Genomic DNA, 22,477 nt, shown 5'->3' on the forward strand with positions numbered 1-22,477 from the left:
GTTTCTGAGTTTGAACTCTAGCTTACTGTGTGATCTTTGTAAAGTTACTTATCAGTTCTGAATTCCTCTTTTCTCATCTATAAATTGGAGATAAAATATTTGCCTTAATAATAGACTGACAAAGGAATTGTGGATGGGATATAGAGGGGTCTATAGTCTTGAGTAGGAAAATGATCATTGGTATTTTTACTAATCTCTAACTGAAATTTAACATGATCTCCAATTATGAATGTAGGCAGCAAATCACTGTAGTGTTAGCAAACTGTACCTTTGTCAGCAGTAAAAATCTGTTACAATAGCTGTGACAGATATTTTCATATTATGTACAGTTACTGCAGATATCTCTACTTCAAAATTATCCTATATAATAAAGAGGTGATATGCAAATAAACCATGATGCCCTTGCACAAGATGGCCACCCTCATGTGGTCAAAGATGGCCAGCAGGGGAGGGCAGTTGTGGGTGATCAGGCCTGCAGGGGAGGGCAGTTGGGGGCAACTGGGCCAGCAGGGGAGGAAAGTTGGGGGCAATTGGGCTGGCAGGGGAGCAGTTAGGTGTCGATCGGCTGGCAGGAGAGTGATTAGGGGGTAATCAGGCTGGCAGGCAGAAGTGGTTAGGGGCAATCAGGCAGGCAGACAGGTGAGCGGTTGGGAGCCAGCAATCCTGGATTGTGAGAGGGATGTCCAACTGCCGGTTTAGGCAGTTGAACATCCCTCACGGGGTTCCAGATTGGCGAGGGTGCAGGCTGGGCTGAGGGATACCCCCCCCTCAGTGCACGAATTTTGTGCGCTCGGCCTCTAATAGTTTATAGATTTGCTGTTAGATCTTGATTTTTAATGTATTAACATTGAGACATATACATTACTTGATCATAAATGTTTTTTAGTTTTATGAAAACTATTTTAAGCTGATGGGTTTATTTAAATTTTTTATTTATTTTTTATTGCATATATCTGAAAACTTTATTCTAAAAGGGGGTCCAGAGGCTCATAGCTCCCCAAAATTGAAGAAATTCCTCTCTTGCCTTGCAAGTTGTTATGATGATTAAATAACAGAATCAAACCTAACACTGAGCAGGCAGAGACACCCATAACAGCACCCTGATTGTGCCGATCAACATCATCATGCTTTATCCTAAACCTGGACCAGATGATTTTCCAGCCTCTTCTGGGGGTACATCAGAATGCACATTGTGTCTAGTCAACTTTACCTGCAGGCATTTGTCTTGCTAGTCTGGTTTTATTGAATAAGAATTATTGCTTATTGAGTGCCTGCTCTGTGCCAGAGAGGTGAAGTATCTTACAGCTAGTAGCGGGGAAGCTGGTGTTCAACCTCCACACTGTCATGCATACTCCTACACCCAGATGGGGGGGACAGGTGAAGGGCTTCTATATCCGTTGGTTCAAGAAGGTAACAGGTAATATCAGTTGGATCGCTGAACATCTACAATCTCTTAGCTCTTATATTTTCAACAAACATTTATTGAGCACGTATTATGAGCCTGGCCCTGTGCTGGTTGCTAGGATATCCAGCTGGGTAACTCATGAGCCCTGCCTCTAAGAAAACACTATGTGCTCTGGAAGTGCAGAAAGAAAGCCCCTAATGCAGCAGGGGCAAGAGGAGGAAATAAAAAAGGGAACTTTGGATACAATGCAAAGTCTGTAATGGTTAATTTTATGTGTCAACTTGGCTGGGCCACAGAACTCAAATATTTGTTGAAACGTTATTCTGAATGTTTCTGTGAGGGTGCTTTTGGTTGAGTCTAACATTTAAACTGATGTACTTTAAGTAAAGCAGATTGCTGTTCATAATGTGGGTGGGCCTCATCTAATCAATTGAAAAATTAGTACAAAGAGTGACTTTCCCTGAGCAAGAAGGAATTCTGCCAGCAGACAACCTTCAGATTTAAACTGCAACACTGACTTTTCCCTGATCTCTAGCTTGCTGGTTCACCCATCAGATTTTGGACTTGTCAGCCTCCATAATCATGTAGGCCATACCCCAAATAAATTTATATTATTTATAAATATATATCCTATTGGTTGTGTTTTTTAAGGAGGACACTGACTGATATAAAATCCAACTGTACCAGGACAGTCAAATAAGATATCCCTCAATTATAAACTTCCCTACAACAACAATAATTTAGCTCTAATCCATGGACAAAAGTGACTTTGGCAAAGGTATAGTGTCCCGCATCACATACCAATGGTCCCAGGAAAATCTTTTTTAAAAAATATTTATTGATGAAAGTATTACAGATGTCCTCCTTCCCCCCCCACCCTATTGTCCCCTCCATCCAGTTCCCATCCCACCCCAAGCCTTCACCACCCTATTGTCTGTGTCATAGGTAACACATATATGCATGTAATTTCTTGGTTAATATCTTCCTGTCCCTCCTCCCCTCTTCCCTCTGAGATTTATCAGTCTGTTCCTTGTTTCCAGGCCTCTGGTTCTATTTTATCCATCAGTTTATTTTGTTCATTATATTCCTTGTTTGTTTATTTTGATTTTTAGATTCAATTTTTATTGATAGATATGTATTTATTGCCATTTTATTGTTGATATTTTTTAAATCTTTTTTTTCTTCTTCCTAACTGCTTTTCTCTTGCTGCTTTTAAGATTCTCTCTTTGTCTTTAACCCTTGGCATTTTAATAATGATGTGTTTTGGTATGGGCCTCTTTGGGTTCCTCTTATTTGGGACTCTGTTCTTCCTAGACTTGTAAGTCTATTTATTTCACCTAGTAAGGGAAGTTTTCTGTCATTATTTCTTCAAATAGGTTTTCAATATCTTGCTTTCTCTCTTCTTCTGGCACCCCCATAATATGAACATTGGTACCCTTAAAGTTGTCCTAGAGGCTCCTTACACTATCTTCATATTTTTGGATTTTTTTTTCTTTTTACTCTTCCGTTTGGGTGTTTTTTGCTTCCTCATATTCCAAATTGTTTATTTGTTTCTTGGAAACCTCTGCTCTACTGTTGAATACCTATAAATTATTCTTCATTTCAGTTAGTGTGTACTTAATTTCTGACTGGTCCTTTTTCATGTCTTTGAAATTCTCACTAAGCCCCTTGAAGTTGTCATTAAGATCCTTGAGCAACCTTATAACCATTGTTTGGAACTCTGTATCTAGTAGTTTGTTTGCTTCCATTTCATTTAGTTCTTTTTCTGGAGATTTCTTCTGTTCTTTCATTTGTGACATGTTTCTTTGTCTGCATTTTGGCTGCTTCCCTGTGTTTGTTTCTATATATTAGTAGAGCTGCTATGACTCCTGGTAGAGTGGCCTTGTATAGTAGGGCCCTCAGTCCTGTAGGGCCCACTGGCTCAGCCTCCCCAGTTACCTGAGCTTGGAATTCTAAGTTTGCCCCTGTGTGGGCTGTGTGCACAATCTTGTTGTAGTTGAGCCTTGATTGCTATCGGCGTCACTGGGAGGAATTGACCTCCGGTCCAATTGGCTGTGAGGACCAGCTGCGACTGAAGTGGAAGAACTGCTGTGCAGGAGACACCTCTATGGAGCAGGATTTGCTTCAGTGGGGCTTTGGTGCTCACTGAGTCTGCCCCATGAGTTTGTTTCTCGTGGATGTGTAAAGTTGTTATCTGGTGTGGTCTGAAGCTGTCCACTGGGCGCACTAGCTCTTGGGCCCCCAAGAGGTACAAAGTCATCAGCCACTGCTTGGGGCCACCAGGCAGGAACCACAGAGCAATCTGCAGATGGTTGCTACCTGTGTTGTGCTTGGAAGTGCCCAGGTGAAGTCAAGCTATCTTGAATCTCTTATTGATAAGTATGGGGCATGCTGATGCTAGCTGCTGCTTGTTTGAGAGATTTTAGGAAAGTTTGAAGCCTGAGTCAGAACAGTCCATTCATATGGAAAAGCCGCTGAAAATAGCTTGGATGGGGCTGCAAATGTGTGGCACAGGGTCTCAGGGAATCACCAGAGTGGAGCAAACAGTGTGAGCCAGGCTGCCAGTCAGCTCTGCAACAGGGAGGTCTCAGAATAGGAACAATGACCCCTGCAAGCACCTATGTTTCGGAGAAAGCATCTCCGAGTCTGATACCAGACAATCCAGTTCCTCCCTGTGTGTCCCTGGGTCCCCCGAGCCGCTGCCCCAGCTCTGGAGCTCAGAGGGAGTGGGACTGTATAAGTTCATGTGGTGGCCCTTTAAGATGAACTGCCTGGGACTCCAACACCCACTGTGTCACTCAGCCACAATCCCCACTGGTTTTACAGCCTGAAATTATGGGGACTTTTTTTCCCAGCTCTGGAACCCTGGGCTTGGAGTCTGGGCTGGGGTCAGGATCCCTTAATCATCAAAGGAGGCCTCTGCAGCCAAGATATCCCTCCATATTGAAAAAAGAAATGCCAGATGTGGGAGTTGAAACAGCCAGTTCTGTGCCTCTGCCCCACCTACCAGTCTCCATGTACTTTCTTTTTTTAAATAAATCTTTATTGTTGAAAGTATTACATATGTCCTCTTCCACCTGCTCCCCCCAAAGCCTTCACCATCCACCTGCTCCCCCCAAAGCCTTCACCACCCACTGTCTGTGTCCTTGGGTTATGCATATACACATATGAGTTCATTGGTTGATCTCTTCCCCCTCCACTCTCTCCTGTTCATGTGCTTTCTTCTTTACTTCTCCAGTTGTAGAACTTCCATTCAGCCAGATTTTAGGCAGTTCTGAATGATGATTGTTCTGAATTTTAGTTTTGATTTTGATGTGGCTGTGGGAGGCCACGAGTACTGGTGTTTAGCTATGCAACCATCTTGATTCCATGGAAGATCTTGCCCATGCCATGCATCTAGCGATAGGTATATAGACTTTGGTCCCACTTGCAGAATGAAGAGGCCCATGAACTGGCTAGCTCCTCTCAGCCACAGTCCAGGAACCCTTGAAGAATGCTGATTTAAAAAGTTTCTCATAGGCAAGACAGTCTTTGTGGAAGTCCAGTGGAGATGTTTCAGAAAACCATTGGAGAAAAATACCTGAAATTGGATGCATTAGAGAAAGTAAGAGGAACAGTTTGACTTTGCTTTTGTTAACTACTTCTCCCCACTCCAAGATGGCACAGCTCAGGGCCAAAAGAGCCTTTCTCAACCTGTGATTTCTCCCACAGGGGAAAGTGAGAGCATGTGAATACTTGCCTGGCTTCCCCAGTTGTGCTGCTAAAGAGGCTCAGTTCTCTCTCACTCCATCCAAAGTACTGAGTTGTAAGTGTCATGACTTGGAACAGTGATCAACTGGGTAAACAACAGCCAGGGCTTTAGAATGGAACATGTCAAAGGGATGTGGATCTTACTGACTCTGTTATGGACTCATTGGCAGGCCTTCCCATTAGTTGCTGGTTAGCTTACTCTGCAGATCTCCCAACTGGCCCATGAGCACCTCCCACACTTTGGGCACCTCACCCCCACAAACACAATCTGTAGCCAGCTCCCTATGTGCACTCCAAATGACAAGCATGACCTTTGTCAAGTGGCTTGTAAGCACATGCAGAAAGCCAGCCTGAATCTGCAGTTATGGGAGATACCATAGACAAGCATTTAGTACCACCCTTGGGGAAGCAAAAATGAAGCTGTCAGGACTTGGTCTGGTACCTTGCTAAATCAATAAAAGATATATGAGCTTAAGACTTCTGCCACAAGAAGAAGTGAAAAGTGTGGAGTAAGCATATCCAGAAGAGGACTGAGATTGCCTCAGAATCCCTACCAGGGCTGATTGATGAAAGGTATTTTTCTCCTAAAGTCAGTTAGTAAAGACTAGAGGAGGTGATGCTACCTCAAGTGCAAACACAGGAATGCAAGACTTCAAGGAACATGAAATATCAAGAAGCATGACAACATGAAAGGACCATAATAATCTTCCAGTAACTGACCCCAAACATTTGGAGATCTGTGATTTACCTAATAAAAAATACATAATAGCTGTTTTAAGAAACTCAAGAAGCTATAAGGAAACACAGAAAGACAATTAAATGAAATCAGGAAAACAATACACAAACAAAATGAGAAGTTTAAAACAGAGATAGAAATCATAAAATAGAAGCAGAAATTCTGGAGCTGAAAAATACAATGTATGAAATGAAAAACAAAATGCAACAGAAAGCATCAACAATAGAATGGATTAAGCAGAAGAATCTATGAAGTAGGACCTTTGACATTATCCAGTCAGCAAAGAATAAAAAAAGAGTGAAAAAAGTGAAGAAAAGCTATGTGCATTTCTGCTTCTTGAGTTTCTTAAAACAGCCTTGTGAACTATGAGTATAGTTTATCAAGAGAAGCAATCTTTGGAATATTGGTATCACAGAAAAAGAAGAGAGGCAGAAGGGAACAGAAAGCTATTCAAAAAATAAATGGGCGAGAACTTCCCAAATCTGAGGGACAAGGAGATAGTGGGATAATATATTCAAAGTGCTGAAAGGAACAAACTGCCAACCAAGAATACTTCATCTGTCAAAGCTGTCCTTCAGAAATGGAGAGATAAAAACATTGCCAGACAAACAAAAGCTAATTGAGTTCATCACCACCAGACCTATTTTAGAAGATTGCAGAAAATTCTGCAATCTGAATTGAAAGGATGCTAATTGGTAACATGAAAATATACAACACACTGATAAAGATAAGTATATACTCAAATTCAGAATATTGTAATACTGTAACATGGTAGTGTGCTAACCACTTATCTCTAGCAAAAATATTAAAGGACAAAAACATTAAACTCTAACTAAAAAATAAGTTTCTAACAATAATCTTAATTTTTTTAATGAAAAATAACTACAGCTACAATTATTTGCTAATGAATACACAATATAAAAACAGGTAAATTGTGACATCAAAACATAAAAAGTGGAGAAAAAGTGGAGTTTTTAAGTTATCAATGTCAAATAGACTATTATCTCTCTAAGATGTTTTATGCAAGCCTCATGGTAACTAAAGCAAAAACCTACAGTAGATACACAAAAAATGAAGAGAAAGAAAGCATACCATTATGGAAAATTATCAATTCACAAAGAACAACAGTAAGAGAGGAAGAATGTAACAGAGAACCACAAAACAGCCAGAAAAGAATTAAAAAGAAAGTATTAGCAAATTCTCACTTATCAAGAATTACTCTAAATGTAAGTGGATTAAATTCTCCAATCAAAAGATAAAGAGTGACTGAATGAATGAAAAAACAAGACCCAGCTATATACTGCCTACAAGAGACTCACTTCAGCTTTAAGGCACACATGTGCTCAAAATGAAAGGATAGGAAAGATATTTCATGCACTTGAAAACCAAAAGAGAGCAGAAATAGTTATACTTACAATAGGCAAAGTAATTTTTAACTCAAAAGCTATAACAAAAATAAAACACCACACACCACAAACAAAAAGCAAAGCTGTAACCAAAGGAAAAGAGGGTCATTCTATAATGGTAAGGGATTAATTCATTAAGAGAATATAACAATATATGCACCAACATTGGAGTACCTAAATGTATTAAGTAAATACTAGTAGATCTAAAAGGAGGAATTGACAAAAATACAATAATAGTATGAAACTTAAATCCCCCAATTTAACAATGAATAGATCATTCAGACAATAACCCTTACATATATGGTTAACTAACATTTGACAAAGGAGTGAAGAATAGTCAGTCAATGGATAAAGGATAGTCTTCAGTAAATGATGCTGGGAAAACTAAATAATCACATGCAAACAAAACAAAACAAATTTGAACTCCTATTTTATACAACGCACAAAAATAAACTAAAAATGGACTAAAGACTTAAACATAAGACCAAAAACCATAAAACTTCTAGAAGAAAACATTGGGAGAACGTTCCTTGATATTAGTTTGGGCAATGATTTTTTTTTTAATTTGATACTAAAAGCATAGGCAAGAAAAGCAAAAATAAACAAGTAGGACTGCATCAAACGAAAAAGTTTCTGCACAGTAAAGGAATCAATCAGCAAAATAAAAAGGCAACCTACTAAATGGGAGAAAATATCTGCAAATTATATATCTGATAAGGGGTTAATGTCCAAAATAGATAAAGAACTCATATAGCTCAATAGCAAAAAAACCTCAAACAATATGCTTTAACAATGGGAAGAGAATCTTAATACACATTTTCCCAAAGAAGACGTACATATGGTCGACAGGTTCTTCTGGGAAATGGAAATCAAAACCACAATGCGATATCACCTCACACTTGTTAGAATTGCTATCCTGAAAAAGAGAAGAGCTAACAAGTGTTGGCAAGGATGTGGAGAAAATAAAACCCTTGGGCACTGTTGGTGGGATTATAAACTAATGCAGCAACTAAGGAAAACAATATAAAGATTCCTCAAAAAATTAAAAATAGAACTACCACATGATGCAACAATACCATTTCTTGGTATATATCCAAAGAAATGAAATCAGGATAGCAAAGTGATAGATTCACTTCCATGTTCAGTGCAACATTGTTTTCAACAGCCAAAATACACAAACAACTTACATATCCATCAATGGATAACTGAATAAAGAAAATATGGTTAAAAAAAGGAAAATGTGCTATACATATACAATGGAATACTTTTCAGCCATGACGAAGAAGGATATCCTGCTACTAACAACATAAGTGAAACTTAAGGACATTATGCTACATGAAATAAGTCAGGCAGAGAAAGACAAACACTGTATGATCTCATTGATATGTGGAATTTTAAAAAGCTGAAATTGAAACAGGTAGAATGGTGGTTGTCAAGGGCATGGGGTAAATAGGGAGATGTTAGTCAAAAGGTATAAACTTTTAGTTATAAGATGAATAAGTTGTGGGAATCTATTGTACAGCATGGTGACCATAGTTAACAATATTATATTATACTAGAGGCCCGATGCATGAAAATTTGTGCAAGAGTAGGCCTTCTAACCCCACCGGCTTCCCTTCTCTGGCCACTGGCAGGCACCTGGGACCAGGCTGCTTCCCTCCAGGCCCAGCTTTGTCAGGAAGGATGTCCAGAATGACGTCCGGAAGATGTCTGGTCTAATTAGCAAGTTACTAAGAGAGTAGATCTAAAATGTTCTCAGCACAAAAATAAAAAAATGCTAATTATATATGATGTGATGGAAGTGATAACCTTATTATGATAATTATTTCACAATTATATATGTGTATCAAATTATCACCTGGTATACCTTAAACTTATGAAATGTTGCCATGGCCAGGTGGCTCTGTTGGTTGGAACATTGTCCCATACACTCAAAGGTTGTGGGTTCTATTCCCAGTCAGGACACATGCCTAGGTTGCAGATTTTATCTCTGTCAGGATGCGTATGGTAGACAACCAATCGATTGTTCTCTCTTAGATGGATGTTTCTCTCTCTGTCTCTCTCCCCCTTTCTCTCTTCTCTAAAATCAACAAACATATCCTCAGGTGAGCATTAAAAAACTTTTAAAATGTTATATGTCAACTATACTTCAATAAAGCTGAAACAAAAATATTAAAGCATAAAAAAATAAAGTCCAACTGGCTCTATCCATTTGTGATTATTCTCCTGTGTGTTTTACTTTCTGTTTGATTATGTCTTGTATTAAACAGCTCCTGGCCTGAGGGTTCCGGGCCCCTGAGAGATTTTTGTTTCATTACAGACCCTCTGAGACAGTGGTGTATCTAGGCTAATGTAAGTAGTGCTGGTTCATCGGGCACAGATCATTTGAGGAGCACTGGGAAGCCTGTGGTTAGGAGGAAAAGGAAATGACATTTATTGAGTGCCTATTGAGGGTGGGCACTGTGCATTTTACATTCATTTTAACTTCTAATTACTAGTTTAAAATGGTAAGTACAATTATCCCCATTTCACAGACAAGGAAACTGAAGTTTGCAGACCGCCTGCAATTACCCAGCTAGCAAGAAGGAACAGAATTGGAATCCAAACCCTAGTCTGTCTGCCTGACACCCAAGACAACCAAGGCAGGCTCTTTAAACCATAGGGTATGGTCACCCACAGAGGGTGATAGGCCCAGGGAAGAAGAGCCTTGCTCTACAGAGCCATCGCTCCCTGGCTCTGGGTAGCGTCAGACCACCACTTGGCCCTTGCAGACACACTACCCCCTCATGTGAGCAATTACCTTGTACTTTGCTTGAGCGGGTGAGGATGACACCAAATTGTTAAATAAAGGAGATTTCAGTCTCAGTGGAGTCTTTGAAATTCCTGCTTTGATCTTGACCCCAGAGCTTGGGTTTTATTCAGGACTCTCAGAACCTTAGGCATGTTGGTCTTCAAGTGCCACTTGACCCCTCCCTCCAGATTTTGCTCCACTATGACCCTGCCATGTTGCCCTGCTGATGAGACTATCACCCGGGGCAGAGTCAAAACTCTCCCGCCGTCCTAGGAGATTGCATCTATTGCTTGTTTCCTTATCTGTGCACACTTTCATTCTACCAGACAAGGAAATTAAATTGGTCTGACACCATTTGCTCTCCAGAAAGCTACTTTGGCTGCTAAGTCTACCAAAGAGGGTGGATTTGTTTGGGTGCTGCTTTCCAAAGTGAGTGAATAGTCCTTTTCAGAGCCACCCACAATTAGCTGTAAGGCCTGAGCTGCTGCGCCAGGCCCGCCTGTCAAGAGGATTGCAGCCAAATGGGGCAGATGCGATCCAAGCAGGGCCAGCAGATTGCCTCTTAATTTAGCCCCAGAGGCATTTCCTGCTGTGCTCTGCCCCCCTTCCTCCCCCGCCCGCCACCTTGGAAATAAGAAAACGTGGAAGGCAAGAACATGTGTCAGAGAAAACCATCCAGGAGTCTGGGCACATAGACACAGACGGACAGTGTGGTAGCCCAGAGGGAAGGGGGGCAGGACAGGGTGGAGGTGAGCAAAAGGGGGGGGGGGTGAGTGGGGATATCTGTAATAGTGTCAAGAATAAAAATAAAGTTTAAATAAATAAATAAACATGATTAAAAAAAAGAAAAACTCACCTTCAGACTGCAACAGTGATTGGAAGAAAAGAGTTGAAAACCAAAATTAAATATTGGTTCTGCTTATGCTGCCTGGAAGGCTCTCCCTTGCCTAGTTCTTTTTGTGAATAAATGTCTACCTTTCCACCCTTAAAAGTTGTCCCCTCTCAGGAGCTTCCCCAGCACTGACTCTCCCCCGCCACCACCTTCCCAGGCAGAGCCCATTGGCCCTTCCTTTTGTATCCTTAGCATGTTTGAATGACTTTTTGGTATAATTTTGGGCTCATCTATATATATAAAAGCCTAAGCGACCATTAGAACGGAATGACTGGTCGCTATGACACGCACTGACCACCAGGGAGCAGACACTCAACACAGGAGCTGCCTCCAGCCCGCAGGCCCCAATCGCCCATGGGGCCTGCCGGCCAACCTCCTGGTCTGTCCCCCTGGCCAGCAGGCTCCAATCTCCTGGTCGGGGTAAGGCCCCTAGTCTGGGACAGGGAACTGGGGGTGGGTGGCAGTGGACACAGCCCCTTTCTCAGGGGGGCGAGGGCCAGCTCCCTCCTTGGGGCTGGCGGCCAACCTCCTGGGTCCCTTCCCCCTCCCCTCCCCACAGGCCCTGATTGGCCCACCGCCCGCCCACCTCCATGGTGGTTGTCTTCTTCCCCTGGCCGGCAGGCCCTAATCACCTGATCAGGGCTGGGCCCTGGGCTGGGATGGGGAACTGGGGGTAGGTGGAGGCAGATGCGGGCAGCAAGGGAAGGAAGAAGTGGGGAGGTGAGGAGGCAGGGAATCTGATCTGCCCTGATTTCCGACCAGGCCTAGGGACCCCACCCATGCATGAATTTTGTGCACTGGGCCTCTAGTATTATTATATATTTTTATTTTGACATGCTCCAAAAGCAAGGTAAGGTAGACTGCAAATACACAATTAAAATGTAAAATAAACTGCTTACTTTAAAGGAGGTGGCAAAATCAGGGCAAAGGGGCATAAAGTTAGAAATGTAAAAAAAAAAAACACAAAGAATGAGGTTTATGTATAAAATACATAGTCTGGGGTCTTCAACTCAGATTCAGGTGGACCATGGCTTGGCCCTAAGTTTTCTGGCTGCCAACGCAACTCAGTGAGGGGTTATGAACAATATCCTGAACAATGTCCTTAGAATGGACATAATGTTTTCATGGGGCTGTGTCATGTCACACCCTTTACTATCCACCGATGGCGTCACACCTCAGTGCTCTTCAGGGAAAGCAATTCTGCAAGGCAACCAATGTAATGGGATTTATCTGCACAGGCTTCTGATGGCCTGGCTAGATTCACTAGAAGCTTTACTGAAGCAGAGGGACTGCAGATACTGCTGGCCCCCATGAAGATTTGGATAAATGCTGTGTGGTGGTCATGAAGAAATATTCATTCTTTTCATCACTGAGCATCTGCGCCCTCTTCCTAATTTTGTGGAATTCCCTGAGTTAAGGTTGATACTGCTTTCCATTGTAGAAGCTGAAAGTGGCAACTATTTGCTTTGCCAGATTCCTTTGCAACTAAGCAGGTAGGCAGATGACTCAGACACCACCAACCTGTCCTAGAGCTATGACAATGACAATGGCTACAGAACCATTTGAGAGCAGCACTGGCAGCCACCCTGACCAGTGGCATCTAGTGATTGATGTTAGCAGTATCAATAATGTAGACAGTGACCATTTGACCCAAGCCACTGTCCTGGCTGCAAGACCCCCAACCTGGTTCTTCTGTCTTCCCAGTGGTTCTGTACATCTCTCAATATCCTTGTAAGGAGTTTATTTTCTGTTTATATCAACTTGAATTGGTTCTAGTTGCTTGCAAGGAAAAAACCTGCCTGATGCTAGCAGCTCTTCTACTCTGCTTTCTGCCACCTACACACAGAGCAAAGGAAAGTCAAAATGCTATGAAAGTTATGACTGCAGAAGGACTGAAGGACACAATCCAGGCCTGCCCACAGAGAATCCCGAGGAGGCATGGACAGGAAAATTGAACAAAGAAAGTCTTCCCGCTTGGGCCTACCTAGAATCTCAAAACCTAGCATAGCATTGTCCAATATGGTAGCCAGCAGCCACATGTAGCTGTTTAAATATGAATTTAAATTAAATACAATTAAAATCATTTTCGATTCTTTTTTTAATTTTTTTATTTTTATATATTTTATTGATTCTTTACAGAGAAGAAGGGAGAGAGACAGAGAGCCAGAAACATCGATGAGAGAGAAACATCGATCAGCTGCCTCCTGCACATCTCCCACTGGGGATGTGCCCGCAACTCAGGTACATGCCCTTGACCGGAATCAAACCTGGGACCCTCCAGTCCGCAGGCCGACGCTCTATCCACTGAGCCAAACCGGATTCGGCTAAAATCATTTTCTTAGACACACTATCCACATACCAAGTGTTTGTTCAATAGCCACATGCATCCAACAGCTACCATTTTGTACAGCAAAGACATAGAACATTTCCATCATTGAAGAAAGTTCCATTGGATCATGCCGACCTAGAACCTTGTAATTCCAGTCTGAGTAGAAGGATGACTATCTTATTTGGCCACATCCATTGTTTCTGGTGGCTGATAAGGCTAGGAGTGCAAAGGCAGCAGTTCTATGCTTCTCCACCCTGGTAGACCTCACACCCACACCAGCTGGCAGGACAGGAAATACTCACTGAGTGTGCCCTGTGAGAAATGGCAGAGGACGGGGAGCCCCATTTACCCTTCTGCATCTTCTTCTTTATGTCCCTTATATTGCTTGTTGTTGGCTGCCTCAAGGAAAACAAAAGTAAAGGCAACCTTGAATCTAATCCTCATCCATCATCCTCATTGTTCTAGGACCTGGTCGAGGCTCTGCAGCCTTAGGATGTCAGGACATGTGTTAGCAGTGAGGCTATGTGCTCACCCAGGACCTAGAACAATGTTTGGCATATTGGAAGCACCCAGCAAACATTCATTGGTTGACATACATCTAATGCAGACCCCAAGGGACCTGATATAAGACAGATAGTTTTCATGCTAAATATCTTTCACTCAAGGAATGAGGGAGGCACTACAATGATTATATGATGGCACATAAATAAAAAATGGAAATTTAGAGTATAAGTTCATTATAATTAAATTATGCAAAAAGAGGTTACACATGTGAATATACTTGGATTTATGAGAATTTTTATTTATTTATTTATTTTCAAATAACTTTTCTTTTTAAAAATAATATTCAAAATTCTTTTTTTAGAAGTGAAAATTTGTTTGTTTTTCCAAGAAAAATGATCTTAATAATCTTAAATATAAAAATGTTACATGCAATAAACATTAACATTTCAAGAAAAATGATCTTAAATATAATAATGTTACATGCAATAAACACCAATTATTCAAGAAAAAAATAATCTTAAATATAATATTTTTAAAAATTCCTTAAATATTGTTATATAAATTAAAGTGGTTAAAATATGTTCAGACAGATGTAATGCCTTCTGTGAAATGAAGCAGTAATAATACCTACTTCTTGGGTTGTATGAGAAATAAGTGAGATAATGCATAAAAACATTTAGGATGGTCCTTGGCACATAAATAAATGTTAAGGTGATAATTACTGTTATTTTTGCACTGGAAATCTGAGGGCTAATAAAAGATCCAGGACCCTTGTCATTCCTTTCATGTTGTGGTTTTGATTCCCTTGCCTGAGGGCAGGGGTGGGAAGGATCTGGGCCAGCGGGGCAGCTGTGCTGTCTCCCTGGGTGCTCCCTTCTGAGGCTGCCAACCTTCTCTTTCCTTTCTATGCTTCTTGGTTTAAGCCAGTGGTTCTCAACCTTCCTAACGCCGCGACCCTTTAATACAGTGTCTCATGTTGTGGTGACCCCCAACCATAAAATTATTTTTGTTGCTACTTCATAACTGTAATTTTGCTACTGTTATGAATCGTAATGTAAATATCTGATATGCAGGATGTATTTTCATTGTTCGCGACCCACAGGTTGAGAACCGCTGGTTTAAGCCATGGGGTGGAGGGGTGGAGGGGGGGGGGGGATTTTTCTTTTAATTCATGTCTGTCAGCTTTGCAAACAATTTTTCCCTTTGCAGCAATTTCACTCCTAACACAGACACTCTCCAGTGTTCTTTCTGTTGCCTTCATGCCTCTATTCTGTTCACAACCTACAGCTACTTATGAGGGCCTGTCAGCTCCCAGAGGACCAAAGGAGCTGCTATCTATCTATATCTATATCTATCTATCTATCTATCTATCTATCTATCTATCTATCTATCTATCTATCATCTTTCTATCTTCTATCTATTGATCTATCTCTCTGTCTATCATCCATCCATCAGTCTATCATCTATCTCTATGTCTATCTCTATATTTCCTTTATCTCGAAAAACTCGTTAGTCGGGACGCTCGTAAGTCAAGGCCCCACTGTATGTAGGTCACAATTCTATAATACATCATCTGTATATTGTACTGTGTGTTTACCACCCCAAGTCACCTCTCCTTGCATCACCATTTATGCCCCTTTGCTTTCTTCTACTTCTCTCTACCCCTTTTCCCTCTGGTAATCACCATACTATTGTCTGTGTTTATGAGGGTGTTTTTTGTTTGTTTGTTTGTTTTGCTTAATCCCTTCACCTTTTCCACCCACACTGCAACTCCCTTCCTCTCTGACAATTGTCAGTCTGTTTATGAATAGACCTGTTTCTATTTTGTTTGTTTTTATTGTTCACTAGAGTCCACATAAGAGTGAAATCATATGGTACTTGTCTTTCTCTGGCTGGCTTATTTCACTTAGCATAATGCTTTCCAGGTCCAAAAGGTAAGATTTTCTCCGTTTTTATGACTGAGTGGTAGTCCATTGTGTAAATGTACCATAGCTTTATTATCCACTCATCTGCTGATGGGCACTTGGGCTGCTTCCAAATCTTGGGTATTATAAATAATGCTGCAATGAGCATAGTGGTCCATATACTGTCTCAAATTAGTGTTTCAGGTTTCTTCTCATATATTACCCGAAGTGGAAATGGTGGATCATAAGACAGTTTTATTTCATTTTTTGAGGTAACTTCATACTGGTTTCCACTGTGGCTGCACCAGTCTGCATTCCCACTAATGGTACACAAGGGTCCCGTTTTTTCCCACATCTTTGCCTACACTTGTGGTGTGTTGATTTATTGACAATAGCCACCGTGACAGGTGTGAGGTGATATCCCATTGTGGTTTTACTTTGCATTTCTCTGATGATTATGATGTTGAGCATCTTTGCATATGTCTATTGGCCATTTATATGTTGCTTTGGAGAAGTGTCTATTTAGGTTTTTTGACCTTTTTTATTCGATTGTTTGTTTTTATGGTGTTCAGTTGTATAAGTTTCTTATAAATTTTGCATATTAACCCCTTATCAGATATATCATAGGCAGATATGTTCTCCCATTCCATAGGTTGTCTTTTTATTTTTTTGTTGATGGTTTCCTCTACTGTGCAAAAACTTTTTAATTTGATGTAGTCCCATTTGTTTATTTTTTCTTTTATTTCCCTTGCCCAAGGTGATATATCAGAAAAAAGTATTGCTAAGAGAAATGTCCAAGATTTTATTGCCTATGTCTTCTATGATTTTTATGATATGAGCCTAACATTTAAGTCTTTAAGCCATTTTTAATTTATTCTTCTGTATGTTGTAAGAAGGTGGTCTAGTTTTATTTTTTGCACCTATCTGTCTAATAAACTATCTTTACTCCATTATATGATTTTGCCTCATTTGTCAAATATTAATTGACCATAAAGGCATGGTTTATTTCTGGGCTCTCTATTCTGTTTCATTGATCTATATGTCTGTTTTTATGCTAGTACCATGCTGTTTTGATTACAATTGCCTTGTAGTACAGTTTGATATCAGGTAGCGTGATTCCTCCAATTTTGTTGTTCTTTCTCAAGATTGCTGTGGCTATTCAAAGTCTTTTGTGATTCCATATAAATTTTTGAATACATTTCTTTTAGTTCTGTGAAATACACCATTGGTATCTCTTTTTAAAAATATTTTTTTATTGATTCCAGAGAGGAAGGGAGAGGGAGAGAGAGATAGAAACAGTAATGACGAGAGAGAATCACTGATCAGGTGCCTCCAGTATGTTCCACATTGGGGACTGAACCACAATGGGGTATGTGCCCTGACTGGGAATCAAACTGTGACTTCCTGGTTCATAGGTCAACACTAAACCACTGAACCATGCTGGCTGGGCTACTCCATTGTTATCTTTATAGGAATTGCATTGAGTCTATGGATTGCTTTAGGTAGGATGAACATTTTAATGATGTTAATTCTTCCTTTCCATGAATATGGTATATGCTTCTACTTATTTGCATCTTCATCAATTACTTTCTTCAATGTCTTATAATTTTACAAGTATGGGTATTTTGCATCCTTGGTTAAATTTGTTCCTAGGTATTTTATTTTTTTTGAAATGTAAATAGGATTGTTTTCTTAGTTTTCCATTCTAATAATTCTTTACTGCTGTATAAAAATGCAACTGATTTCTGGATATTTATTTTGCATCCTACTACTTTACTGCATTCATTTTTCAGTTCTAATAGTGTTGTTGTTTTTATTTTTTTGGTGGAATCTTTCAGGTTCTCTATATACAGTATCATGCCATCTGCAAATAATGACATTTTTACTTCTTCCTTTCCAATTTGGATGCCTTTTTATTTATTCTTCTTTTCTGATTACTGTGGCTAAGACTTCCAGTACTATGTTGAATAAGAGTGGTAAAGCAGATATCCCTGTCTGCCACTGTCTTTTGCAGCGAGGGTTCAAGAATCTAGAGAAGGAGCTGAGACATAAACAAATATACTAGACAAGAATTATAAATTTTGAAGGCATGGGGAACCAGGCAGACCACTTCCCTCTAGTGGAGAAGCTCTCTGACTTTTCCGTCCCCTTTGCTTTTATTTACTAGAACATACATTTGCCCTTTAGCAAAGCAAACAGACATATCAAAGGTAAAGTTTGGTAAACAGTAAAAGGTTATCAGGTTAGGGGAATTGCCTTCGGCCACCATTGTTTCAACAGAACAATCGGTGCATAGCCTTTAGCCCTTGCTAAAAGCCCAAGGTCCATCAGCCTTCTGAAGGACTTCTTGCATCATTATGACCTGTTGGTCTTAGCCTCCAGTGCCTGTCTTGTTCCTGATCCTAAATAAAACATTTGCAGTTTTGCCATTAAGTATGATGTTGGCTGTAGGTTTGTCAAATATGGCTTTTATTATGTTGAGGTATACTCTCTATTCCCATTTCGGTGAGAGTTTTTAACATAAATGGATTTTATCAAATGCTTTTTCTGCATCTATTGATATAATCCTGTTATTTTTATCCTTCATTTTGCTTATATCACATTTATTGTTTTTGCAGATATTAAACCACACTTGCATTGCTGGAATAAATCCCACTGATCCTGGTGTATGATCTTTTTCTTTAAAATACATTTTTATTGATTTTAAAGAAGAAGGGCGAGGGAGAGAGAGATAAAAACATCAATGATGAGAGAGAATCATCGATTGGCTACCTCCTGCACACCCCCTACTTGGGATCAAGCCTGCAACCTGGCCATGTGCCCAGATTGGAAATTAAACTGTGACCTCATATTTTATAGGTGGGCACTCAACCACTGAGCAACACTAGCCTGGCATGATCTTTTAAATGTATTACTGGATTTGTTTTGCTAATATTTTGTTGAGGATTTTAGCATCTATGTTCATCAGGAATATTGGCCTATAATTTTATTTTTTGTAGTTTTTTTTTTAAATATGGAACGTTTCACAAATTTGCATGTCATCCTTGTGCAGGGGCCATGCTAATCTTCTCTGTATTGTTCCAATTTTTAGTATGCTGCTGAAGTGAGTACTTGTAGTGTTTTATCTGGTTTTGGAATTAGGATAATGCTGGCTTCACAAAATGAGTTGTGGAGTTTTCCCCCCTCTTAAATTTTTTGGAATAGCTTGAGAACAATAGGCGTTAGTTCTTCTTTGAATGTTTGGTGAAACCAGGGTAGATTATTTATTTGAGGTCCCCCCCATCCCACCCCCCATTTCTGGAGATAGCCTATAATGCAATGAATTTCCCTCATAGGACTGCTTTCACCATGTCCCATAGATTTTGGGTTGTAGTGTTCTAATTTTATTTGTTTAGCAACATATTATTTAGCCTCCATGTCTTTGTGTGTTTTTCAGTTTTTTCCCCTCTTAATTGATTTCCAGTCTCATACCATTATAATTAGAGAAGGTCTTGAAATGATTTCAATCTTATATTTATTGAGATCTGTTTTGTGTCCTAGCATGTGCTCTATCTTAGAGAATGTTCCATGTGCACTTGAATAATGTATATTTGGCTGCTTTGGGGTGAAATGCTCTAAAGATATCAGTTAAATCCACCTGATATAGTGTGTCATTTAAGGCTAACATTTCCTTGTAGACTTTCTGACTGGAATATCTATCCATTGATGCCAATGGGGTTTTATAATCTACTGTGACTGTATTATTGTCAGTCTCTTCCTTTATTTTATCAATATTTGCCTTTACATATTTAGGTGCACCTATGTTGGGTGCATAAATGATTACAAGGGTTGTATCCTCTTGTTGGATTACTTCCTTTATTTTTAGTAGTGTCCTTCTTTGTCTCTTACTGTAGCCTTTGATTTAAAGCCTATTTTTTTCAGATACAAGTATTGGTACCCTAGCTCTTTTTTTTCCTATTCATTTGCATGAAATATCTTTCTCCATCCTTTTACTTTTAGTCCGTGAGTATCTTTTGTTCTAAGGTATGTACTTATTGCCATTTTATTCTTTAATTATGTGCCTCTATTCCTCCTCTTCCTCCCTGTCCCCTCCTCTTCCTTCTCCTTCTCCTTATTCTTCTGCATCATCATCGTCTTCAAGAAGGCCCTTGAACATTTCTTGTAACGCTGGCTTGGTGGTAACAAACTCCTTTAGTTTTTTCTAGTCTTGGAAATTCTTTCTTATTTTTTTTCAATTTTAAATGATAGTCTAGCTGGGTAAAGTAATCTTGGTTTTAGTTCCTTGCTTTTCATTACTTTGAATATTTCATGCCAATCCCTTCTGGCCTAAAATGTTTCTATTGTGAAATCAATTGACAGTCTCATGGGAGATCCCTTGCTGCTTTTAAGATTATCTCTTTTTGTGTAACCTTTCCCATTTTAATTATGATGTGTTTTGGTGTGGACCTCTGTGGGTTCATCTTGTTTGACACTCTCTGAGCTTCCTGGACTTGTATGTCTTTTTTCTTCACCAGGTAAGGAAAGCTTTGCATCATTATTTATTCAAATAAGTTCTCAATCCATTTGTTCTTTTTATTCTCCTTCTTGTACTCCTCTCCTATGATGCAGATGTTGTTATGCTTTCATGAGGTTAGGGAAGCTTTGGGTCATTATTTATTCAATTCATTGCTCTTTCTCTTCTCCTTCTGGTACTCCTATGATTGCAGATGTTGTTATGCTTCATGTTGTCCCAAAGGTCCCCTAAACTCTCCTCATTTTTAAAAATTCGTTTTTCTTTTTGCTGCTCTGATTGGGTGTTTTTTCTACCATGTATTCCAAATCACTGATTAGAGCCTCTGCTTCATCCAGCCTACTGTTTATTCTTTCTAGTGTAATCTTCATTGTAGATATTGTATTCTTCATTTCTGACTGGTTCTTTTTTATTGTTGTCATTTTTCATGCTCCTGTGCCGGAAGCCAGTTCCAGCATGTCAGTAGGGCTGAATCATCTGGAAATGGCTGATGGCATTTCCCCAAACCTGAAAAGGATGCATTAAATGATTGCTTGCTGCCAGACAGATAAGGGCATCTCAATCTACATGTTATTGCCTCCTACTGGCCAAACACCTGAACAGCCATAGGCAATTTCCCCCAATCTGACAATGGATTCTGTATAACTAACCCTACCCTTTGATGTGTATACCTACCTTGCCTTAGGACAAATTGTGTTAATAAATAGCAAGGGGTCCTGAGACAAGGGGAACTTGGTTTCTTTAGCCAAGCTCCTCTGGCCCCCCAAATGCCTTTCAAAATTATGTTTCATCTCTGGACTCTTGATTAATGTATGCACAGTGCCTTCTCCAGATTCCTGAACCCTTCTAGATGCTGGATCAAGACCACTGGCACTCTTGATCATCCTTGTAACCATTACTTTGAACTCTATATCTGATAAATTGCTTACTTCCATTTCATTTAGTTTTTTACCTGGAGATTTCTCCTGTTCTTTTATTTGGGGCCTTTGTCTCCTCATTTTGTCTGCCTCCTTGTGTTTATTTCTATGTATTATATAGATCTGCTAAGACTCCCAGTGTTGGTGGGATGGCCTTATGTAGTAGGTGTCCTGTGAAGTCCAGTGATGCAGTCTCTTGATTACCTGAGGTGGATGCTCCAGGAATGTCCCCTGTGTGTTTTATGTAGACCAATACCCATACTGTTTTAATTGAGTCTTGTTTGCTATTGGCCTGCTTGTGCATGTGATCAACCCTCAGCTTGGATGACTCTGGGGATCAAACCCAACCAGTGTGTGAGCTGCTATGTAGGTGCTGACCAGATGAAGTGGAATTCCACTTGTAAAGTTTATTGGATCCTACTCTTGTGTTTTCTGAAGCTGGCTACCGGATGTATTTGTTCTGGGCCTCTTGGGATGGACTTGGGTGCAGGCCAATATCAGATACTGCCTATGACTGGCCCTGAGCAATCTGTTGGAGCTGTAAGCAATCCACAATTTGTGGTTGACTCTGCTGTGCCTGGGCACTCACGCGAAGGAACAAGCTACACACTAAGGTGGGCTTTAACTAGAGATAGGCCTATGGGAAGGTCAGAAAAAGTCCCAAATCACCTCAAGAACCACCTCCATCTGCCTCCTCCTGCCAGCTACCTGTTAGGCTCAGTCACTGAAAGAGCCTCTGGCAATACAGGAGTTGCATGAAGTAGATTCTCAGTGAGTTACCAGGTAGGGGCTAGTGGATTTTACCAGATTGATATACGTTCTAATTCAGTGCCAGTCCTGGGTCTGAGACCACTTAACAAATGTCCTCAGTTATACCTGCCACCTGCTGTGTGTTCGAACACCTTTGTGTTAGAGCTGGTTCTCAGGGAGTCATCATGGTGAGGCCAGCAGAGTTTATCAGGCTCAAGCAGACCACAATTTGTCCCTGTGAAGGAAAGGCTCTACTTGGTTGGGGGTGGGAGGGAAAAATGGCCCCTGTCATTGAGTCACACAACTCAGTCTGTCCCAGATTCTGCCAGGGCAGAGGCAGAGCTCAGCAGGGTGGGGAGTTAGGATGATAAGGCTAGCAGATGTCCTGTGAGGAGGAGGTGCTAGTCAGACTTTGGGGAAGATGGGGAGGGGCGCACTGCCCCAGAGCCACACAATTCAGTTAGTCCTGGATTTTACCTCAACCTTGGCAGGGTTGAGCCACTAGAAGTCAGGTAAGTAGAGCCCACAAGCCAGAAATGTGGGTCTCCTGGAAGCTTGAAGGGTGGTTCTAGCAGATCTCCTG

At 40.4% G+C, this 22,477-nt stretch overlaps 1 non-coding gene across 1 annotated transcript; it reads right to left on the reverse strand.

The window, feature by feature from the left end:
- Positions 1-18,724: 18,724 nt before the first annotated feature.
- Positions 18,725-18,828, reverse strand: LOC111824667. Its single transcript, XR_002827759.1, has one exon. It is a non-coding gene; the product is annotated as a U6 spliceosomal RNA (small nuclear RNA).
- Between the last annotated feature and the right edge of the window lie 3,649 nt (positions 18,829-22,477).

Source organism: Myotis lucifugus, unplaced genomic scaffold (assembly GCF_000147115.1).
Source record: "Myotis lucifugus unplaced genomic scaffold, Myoluc2.0 scaffold_7, whole genome shotgun sequence".
NCBI classification, from domain to species: domain Eukaryota; kingdom Metazoa; phylum Chordata; class Mammalia; order Chiroptera; family Vespertilionidae; genus Myotis; species Myotis lucifugus.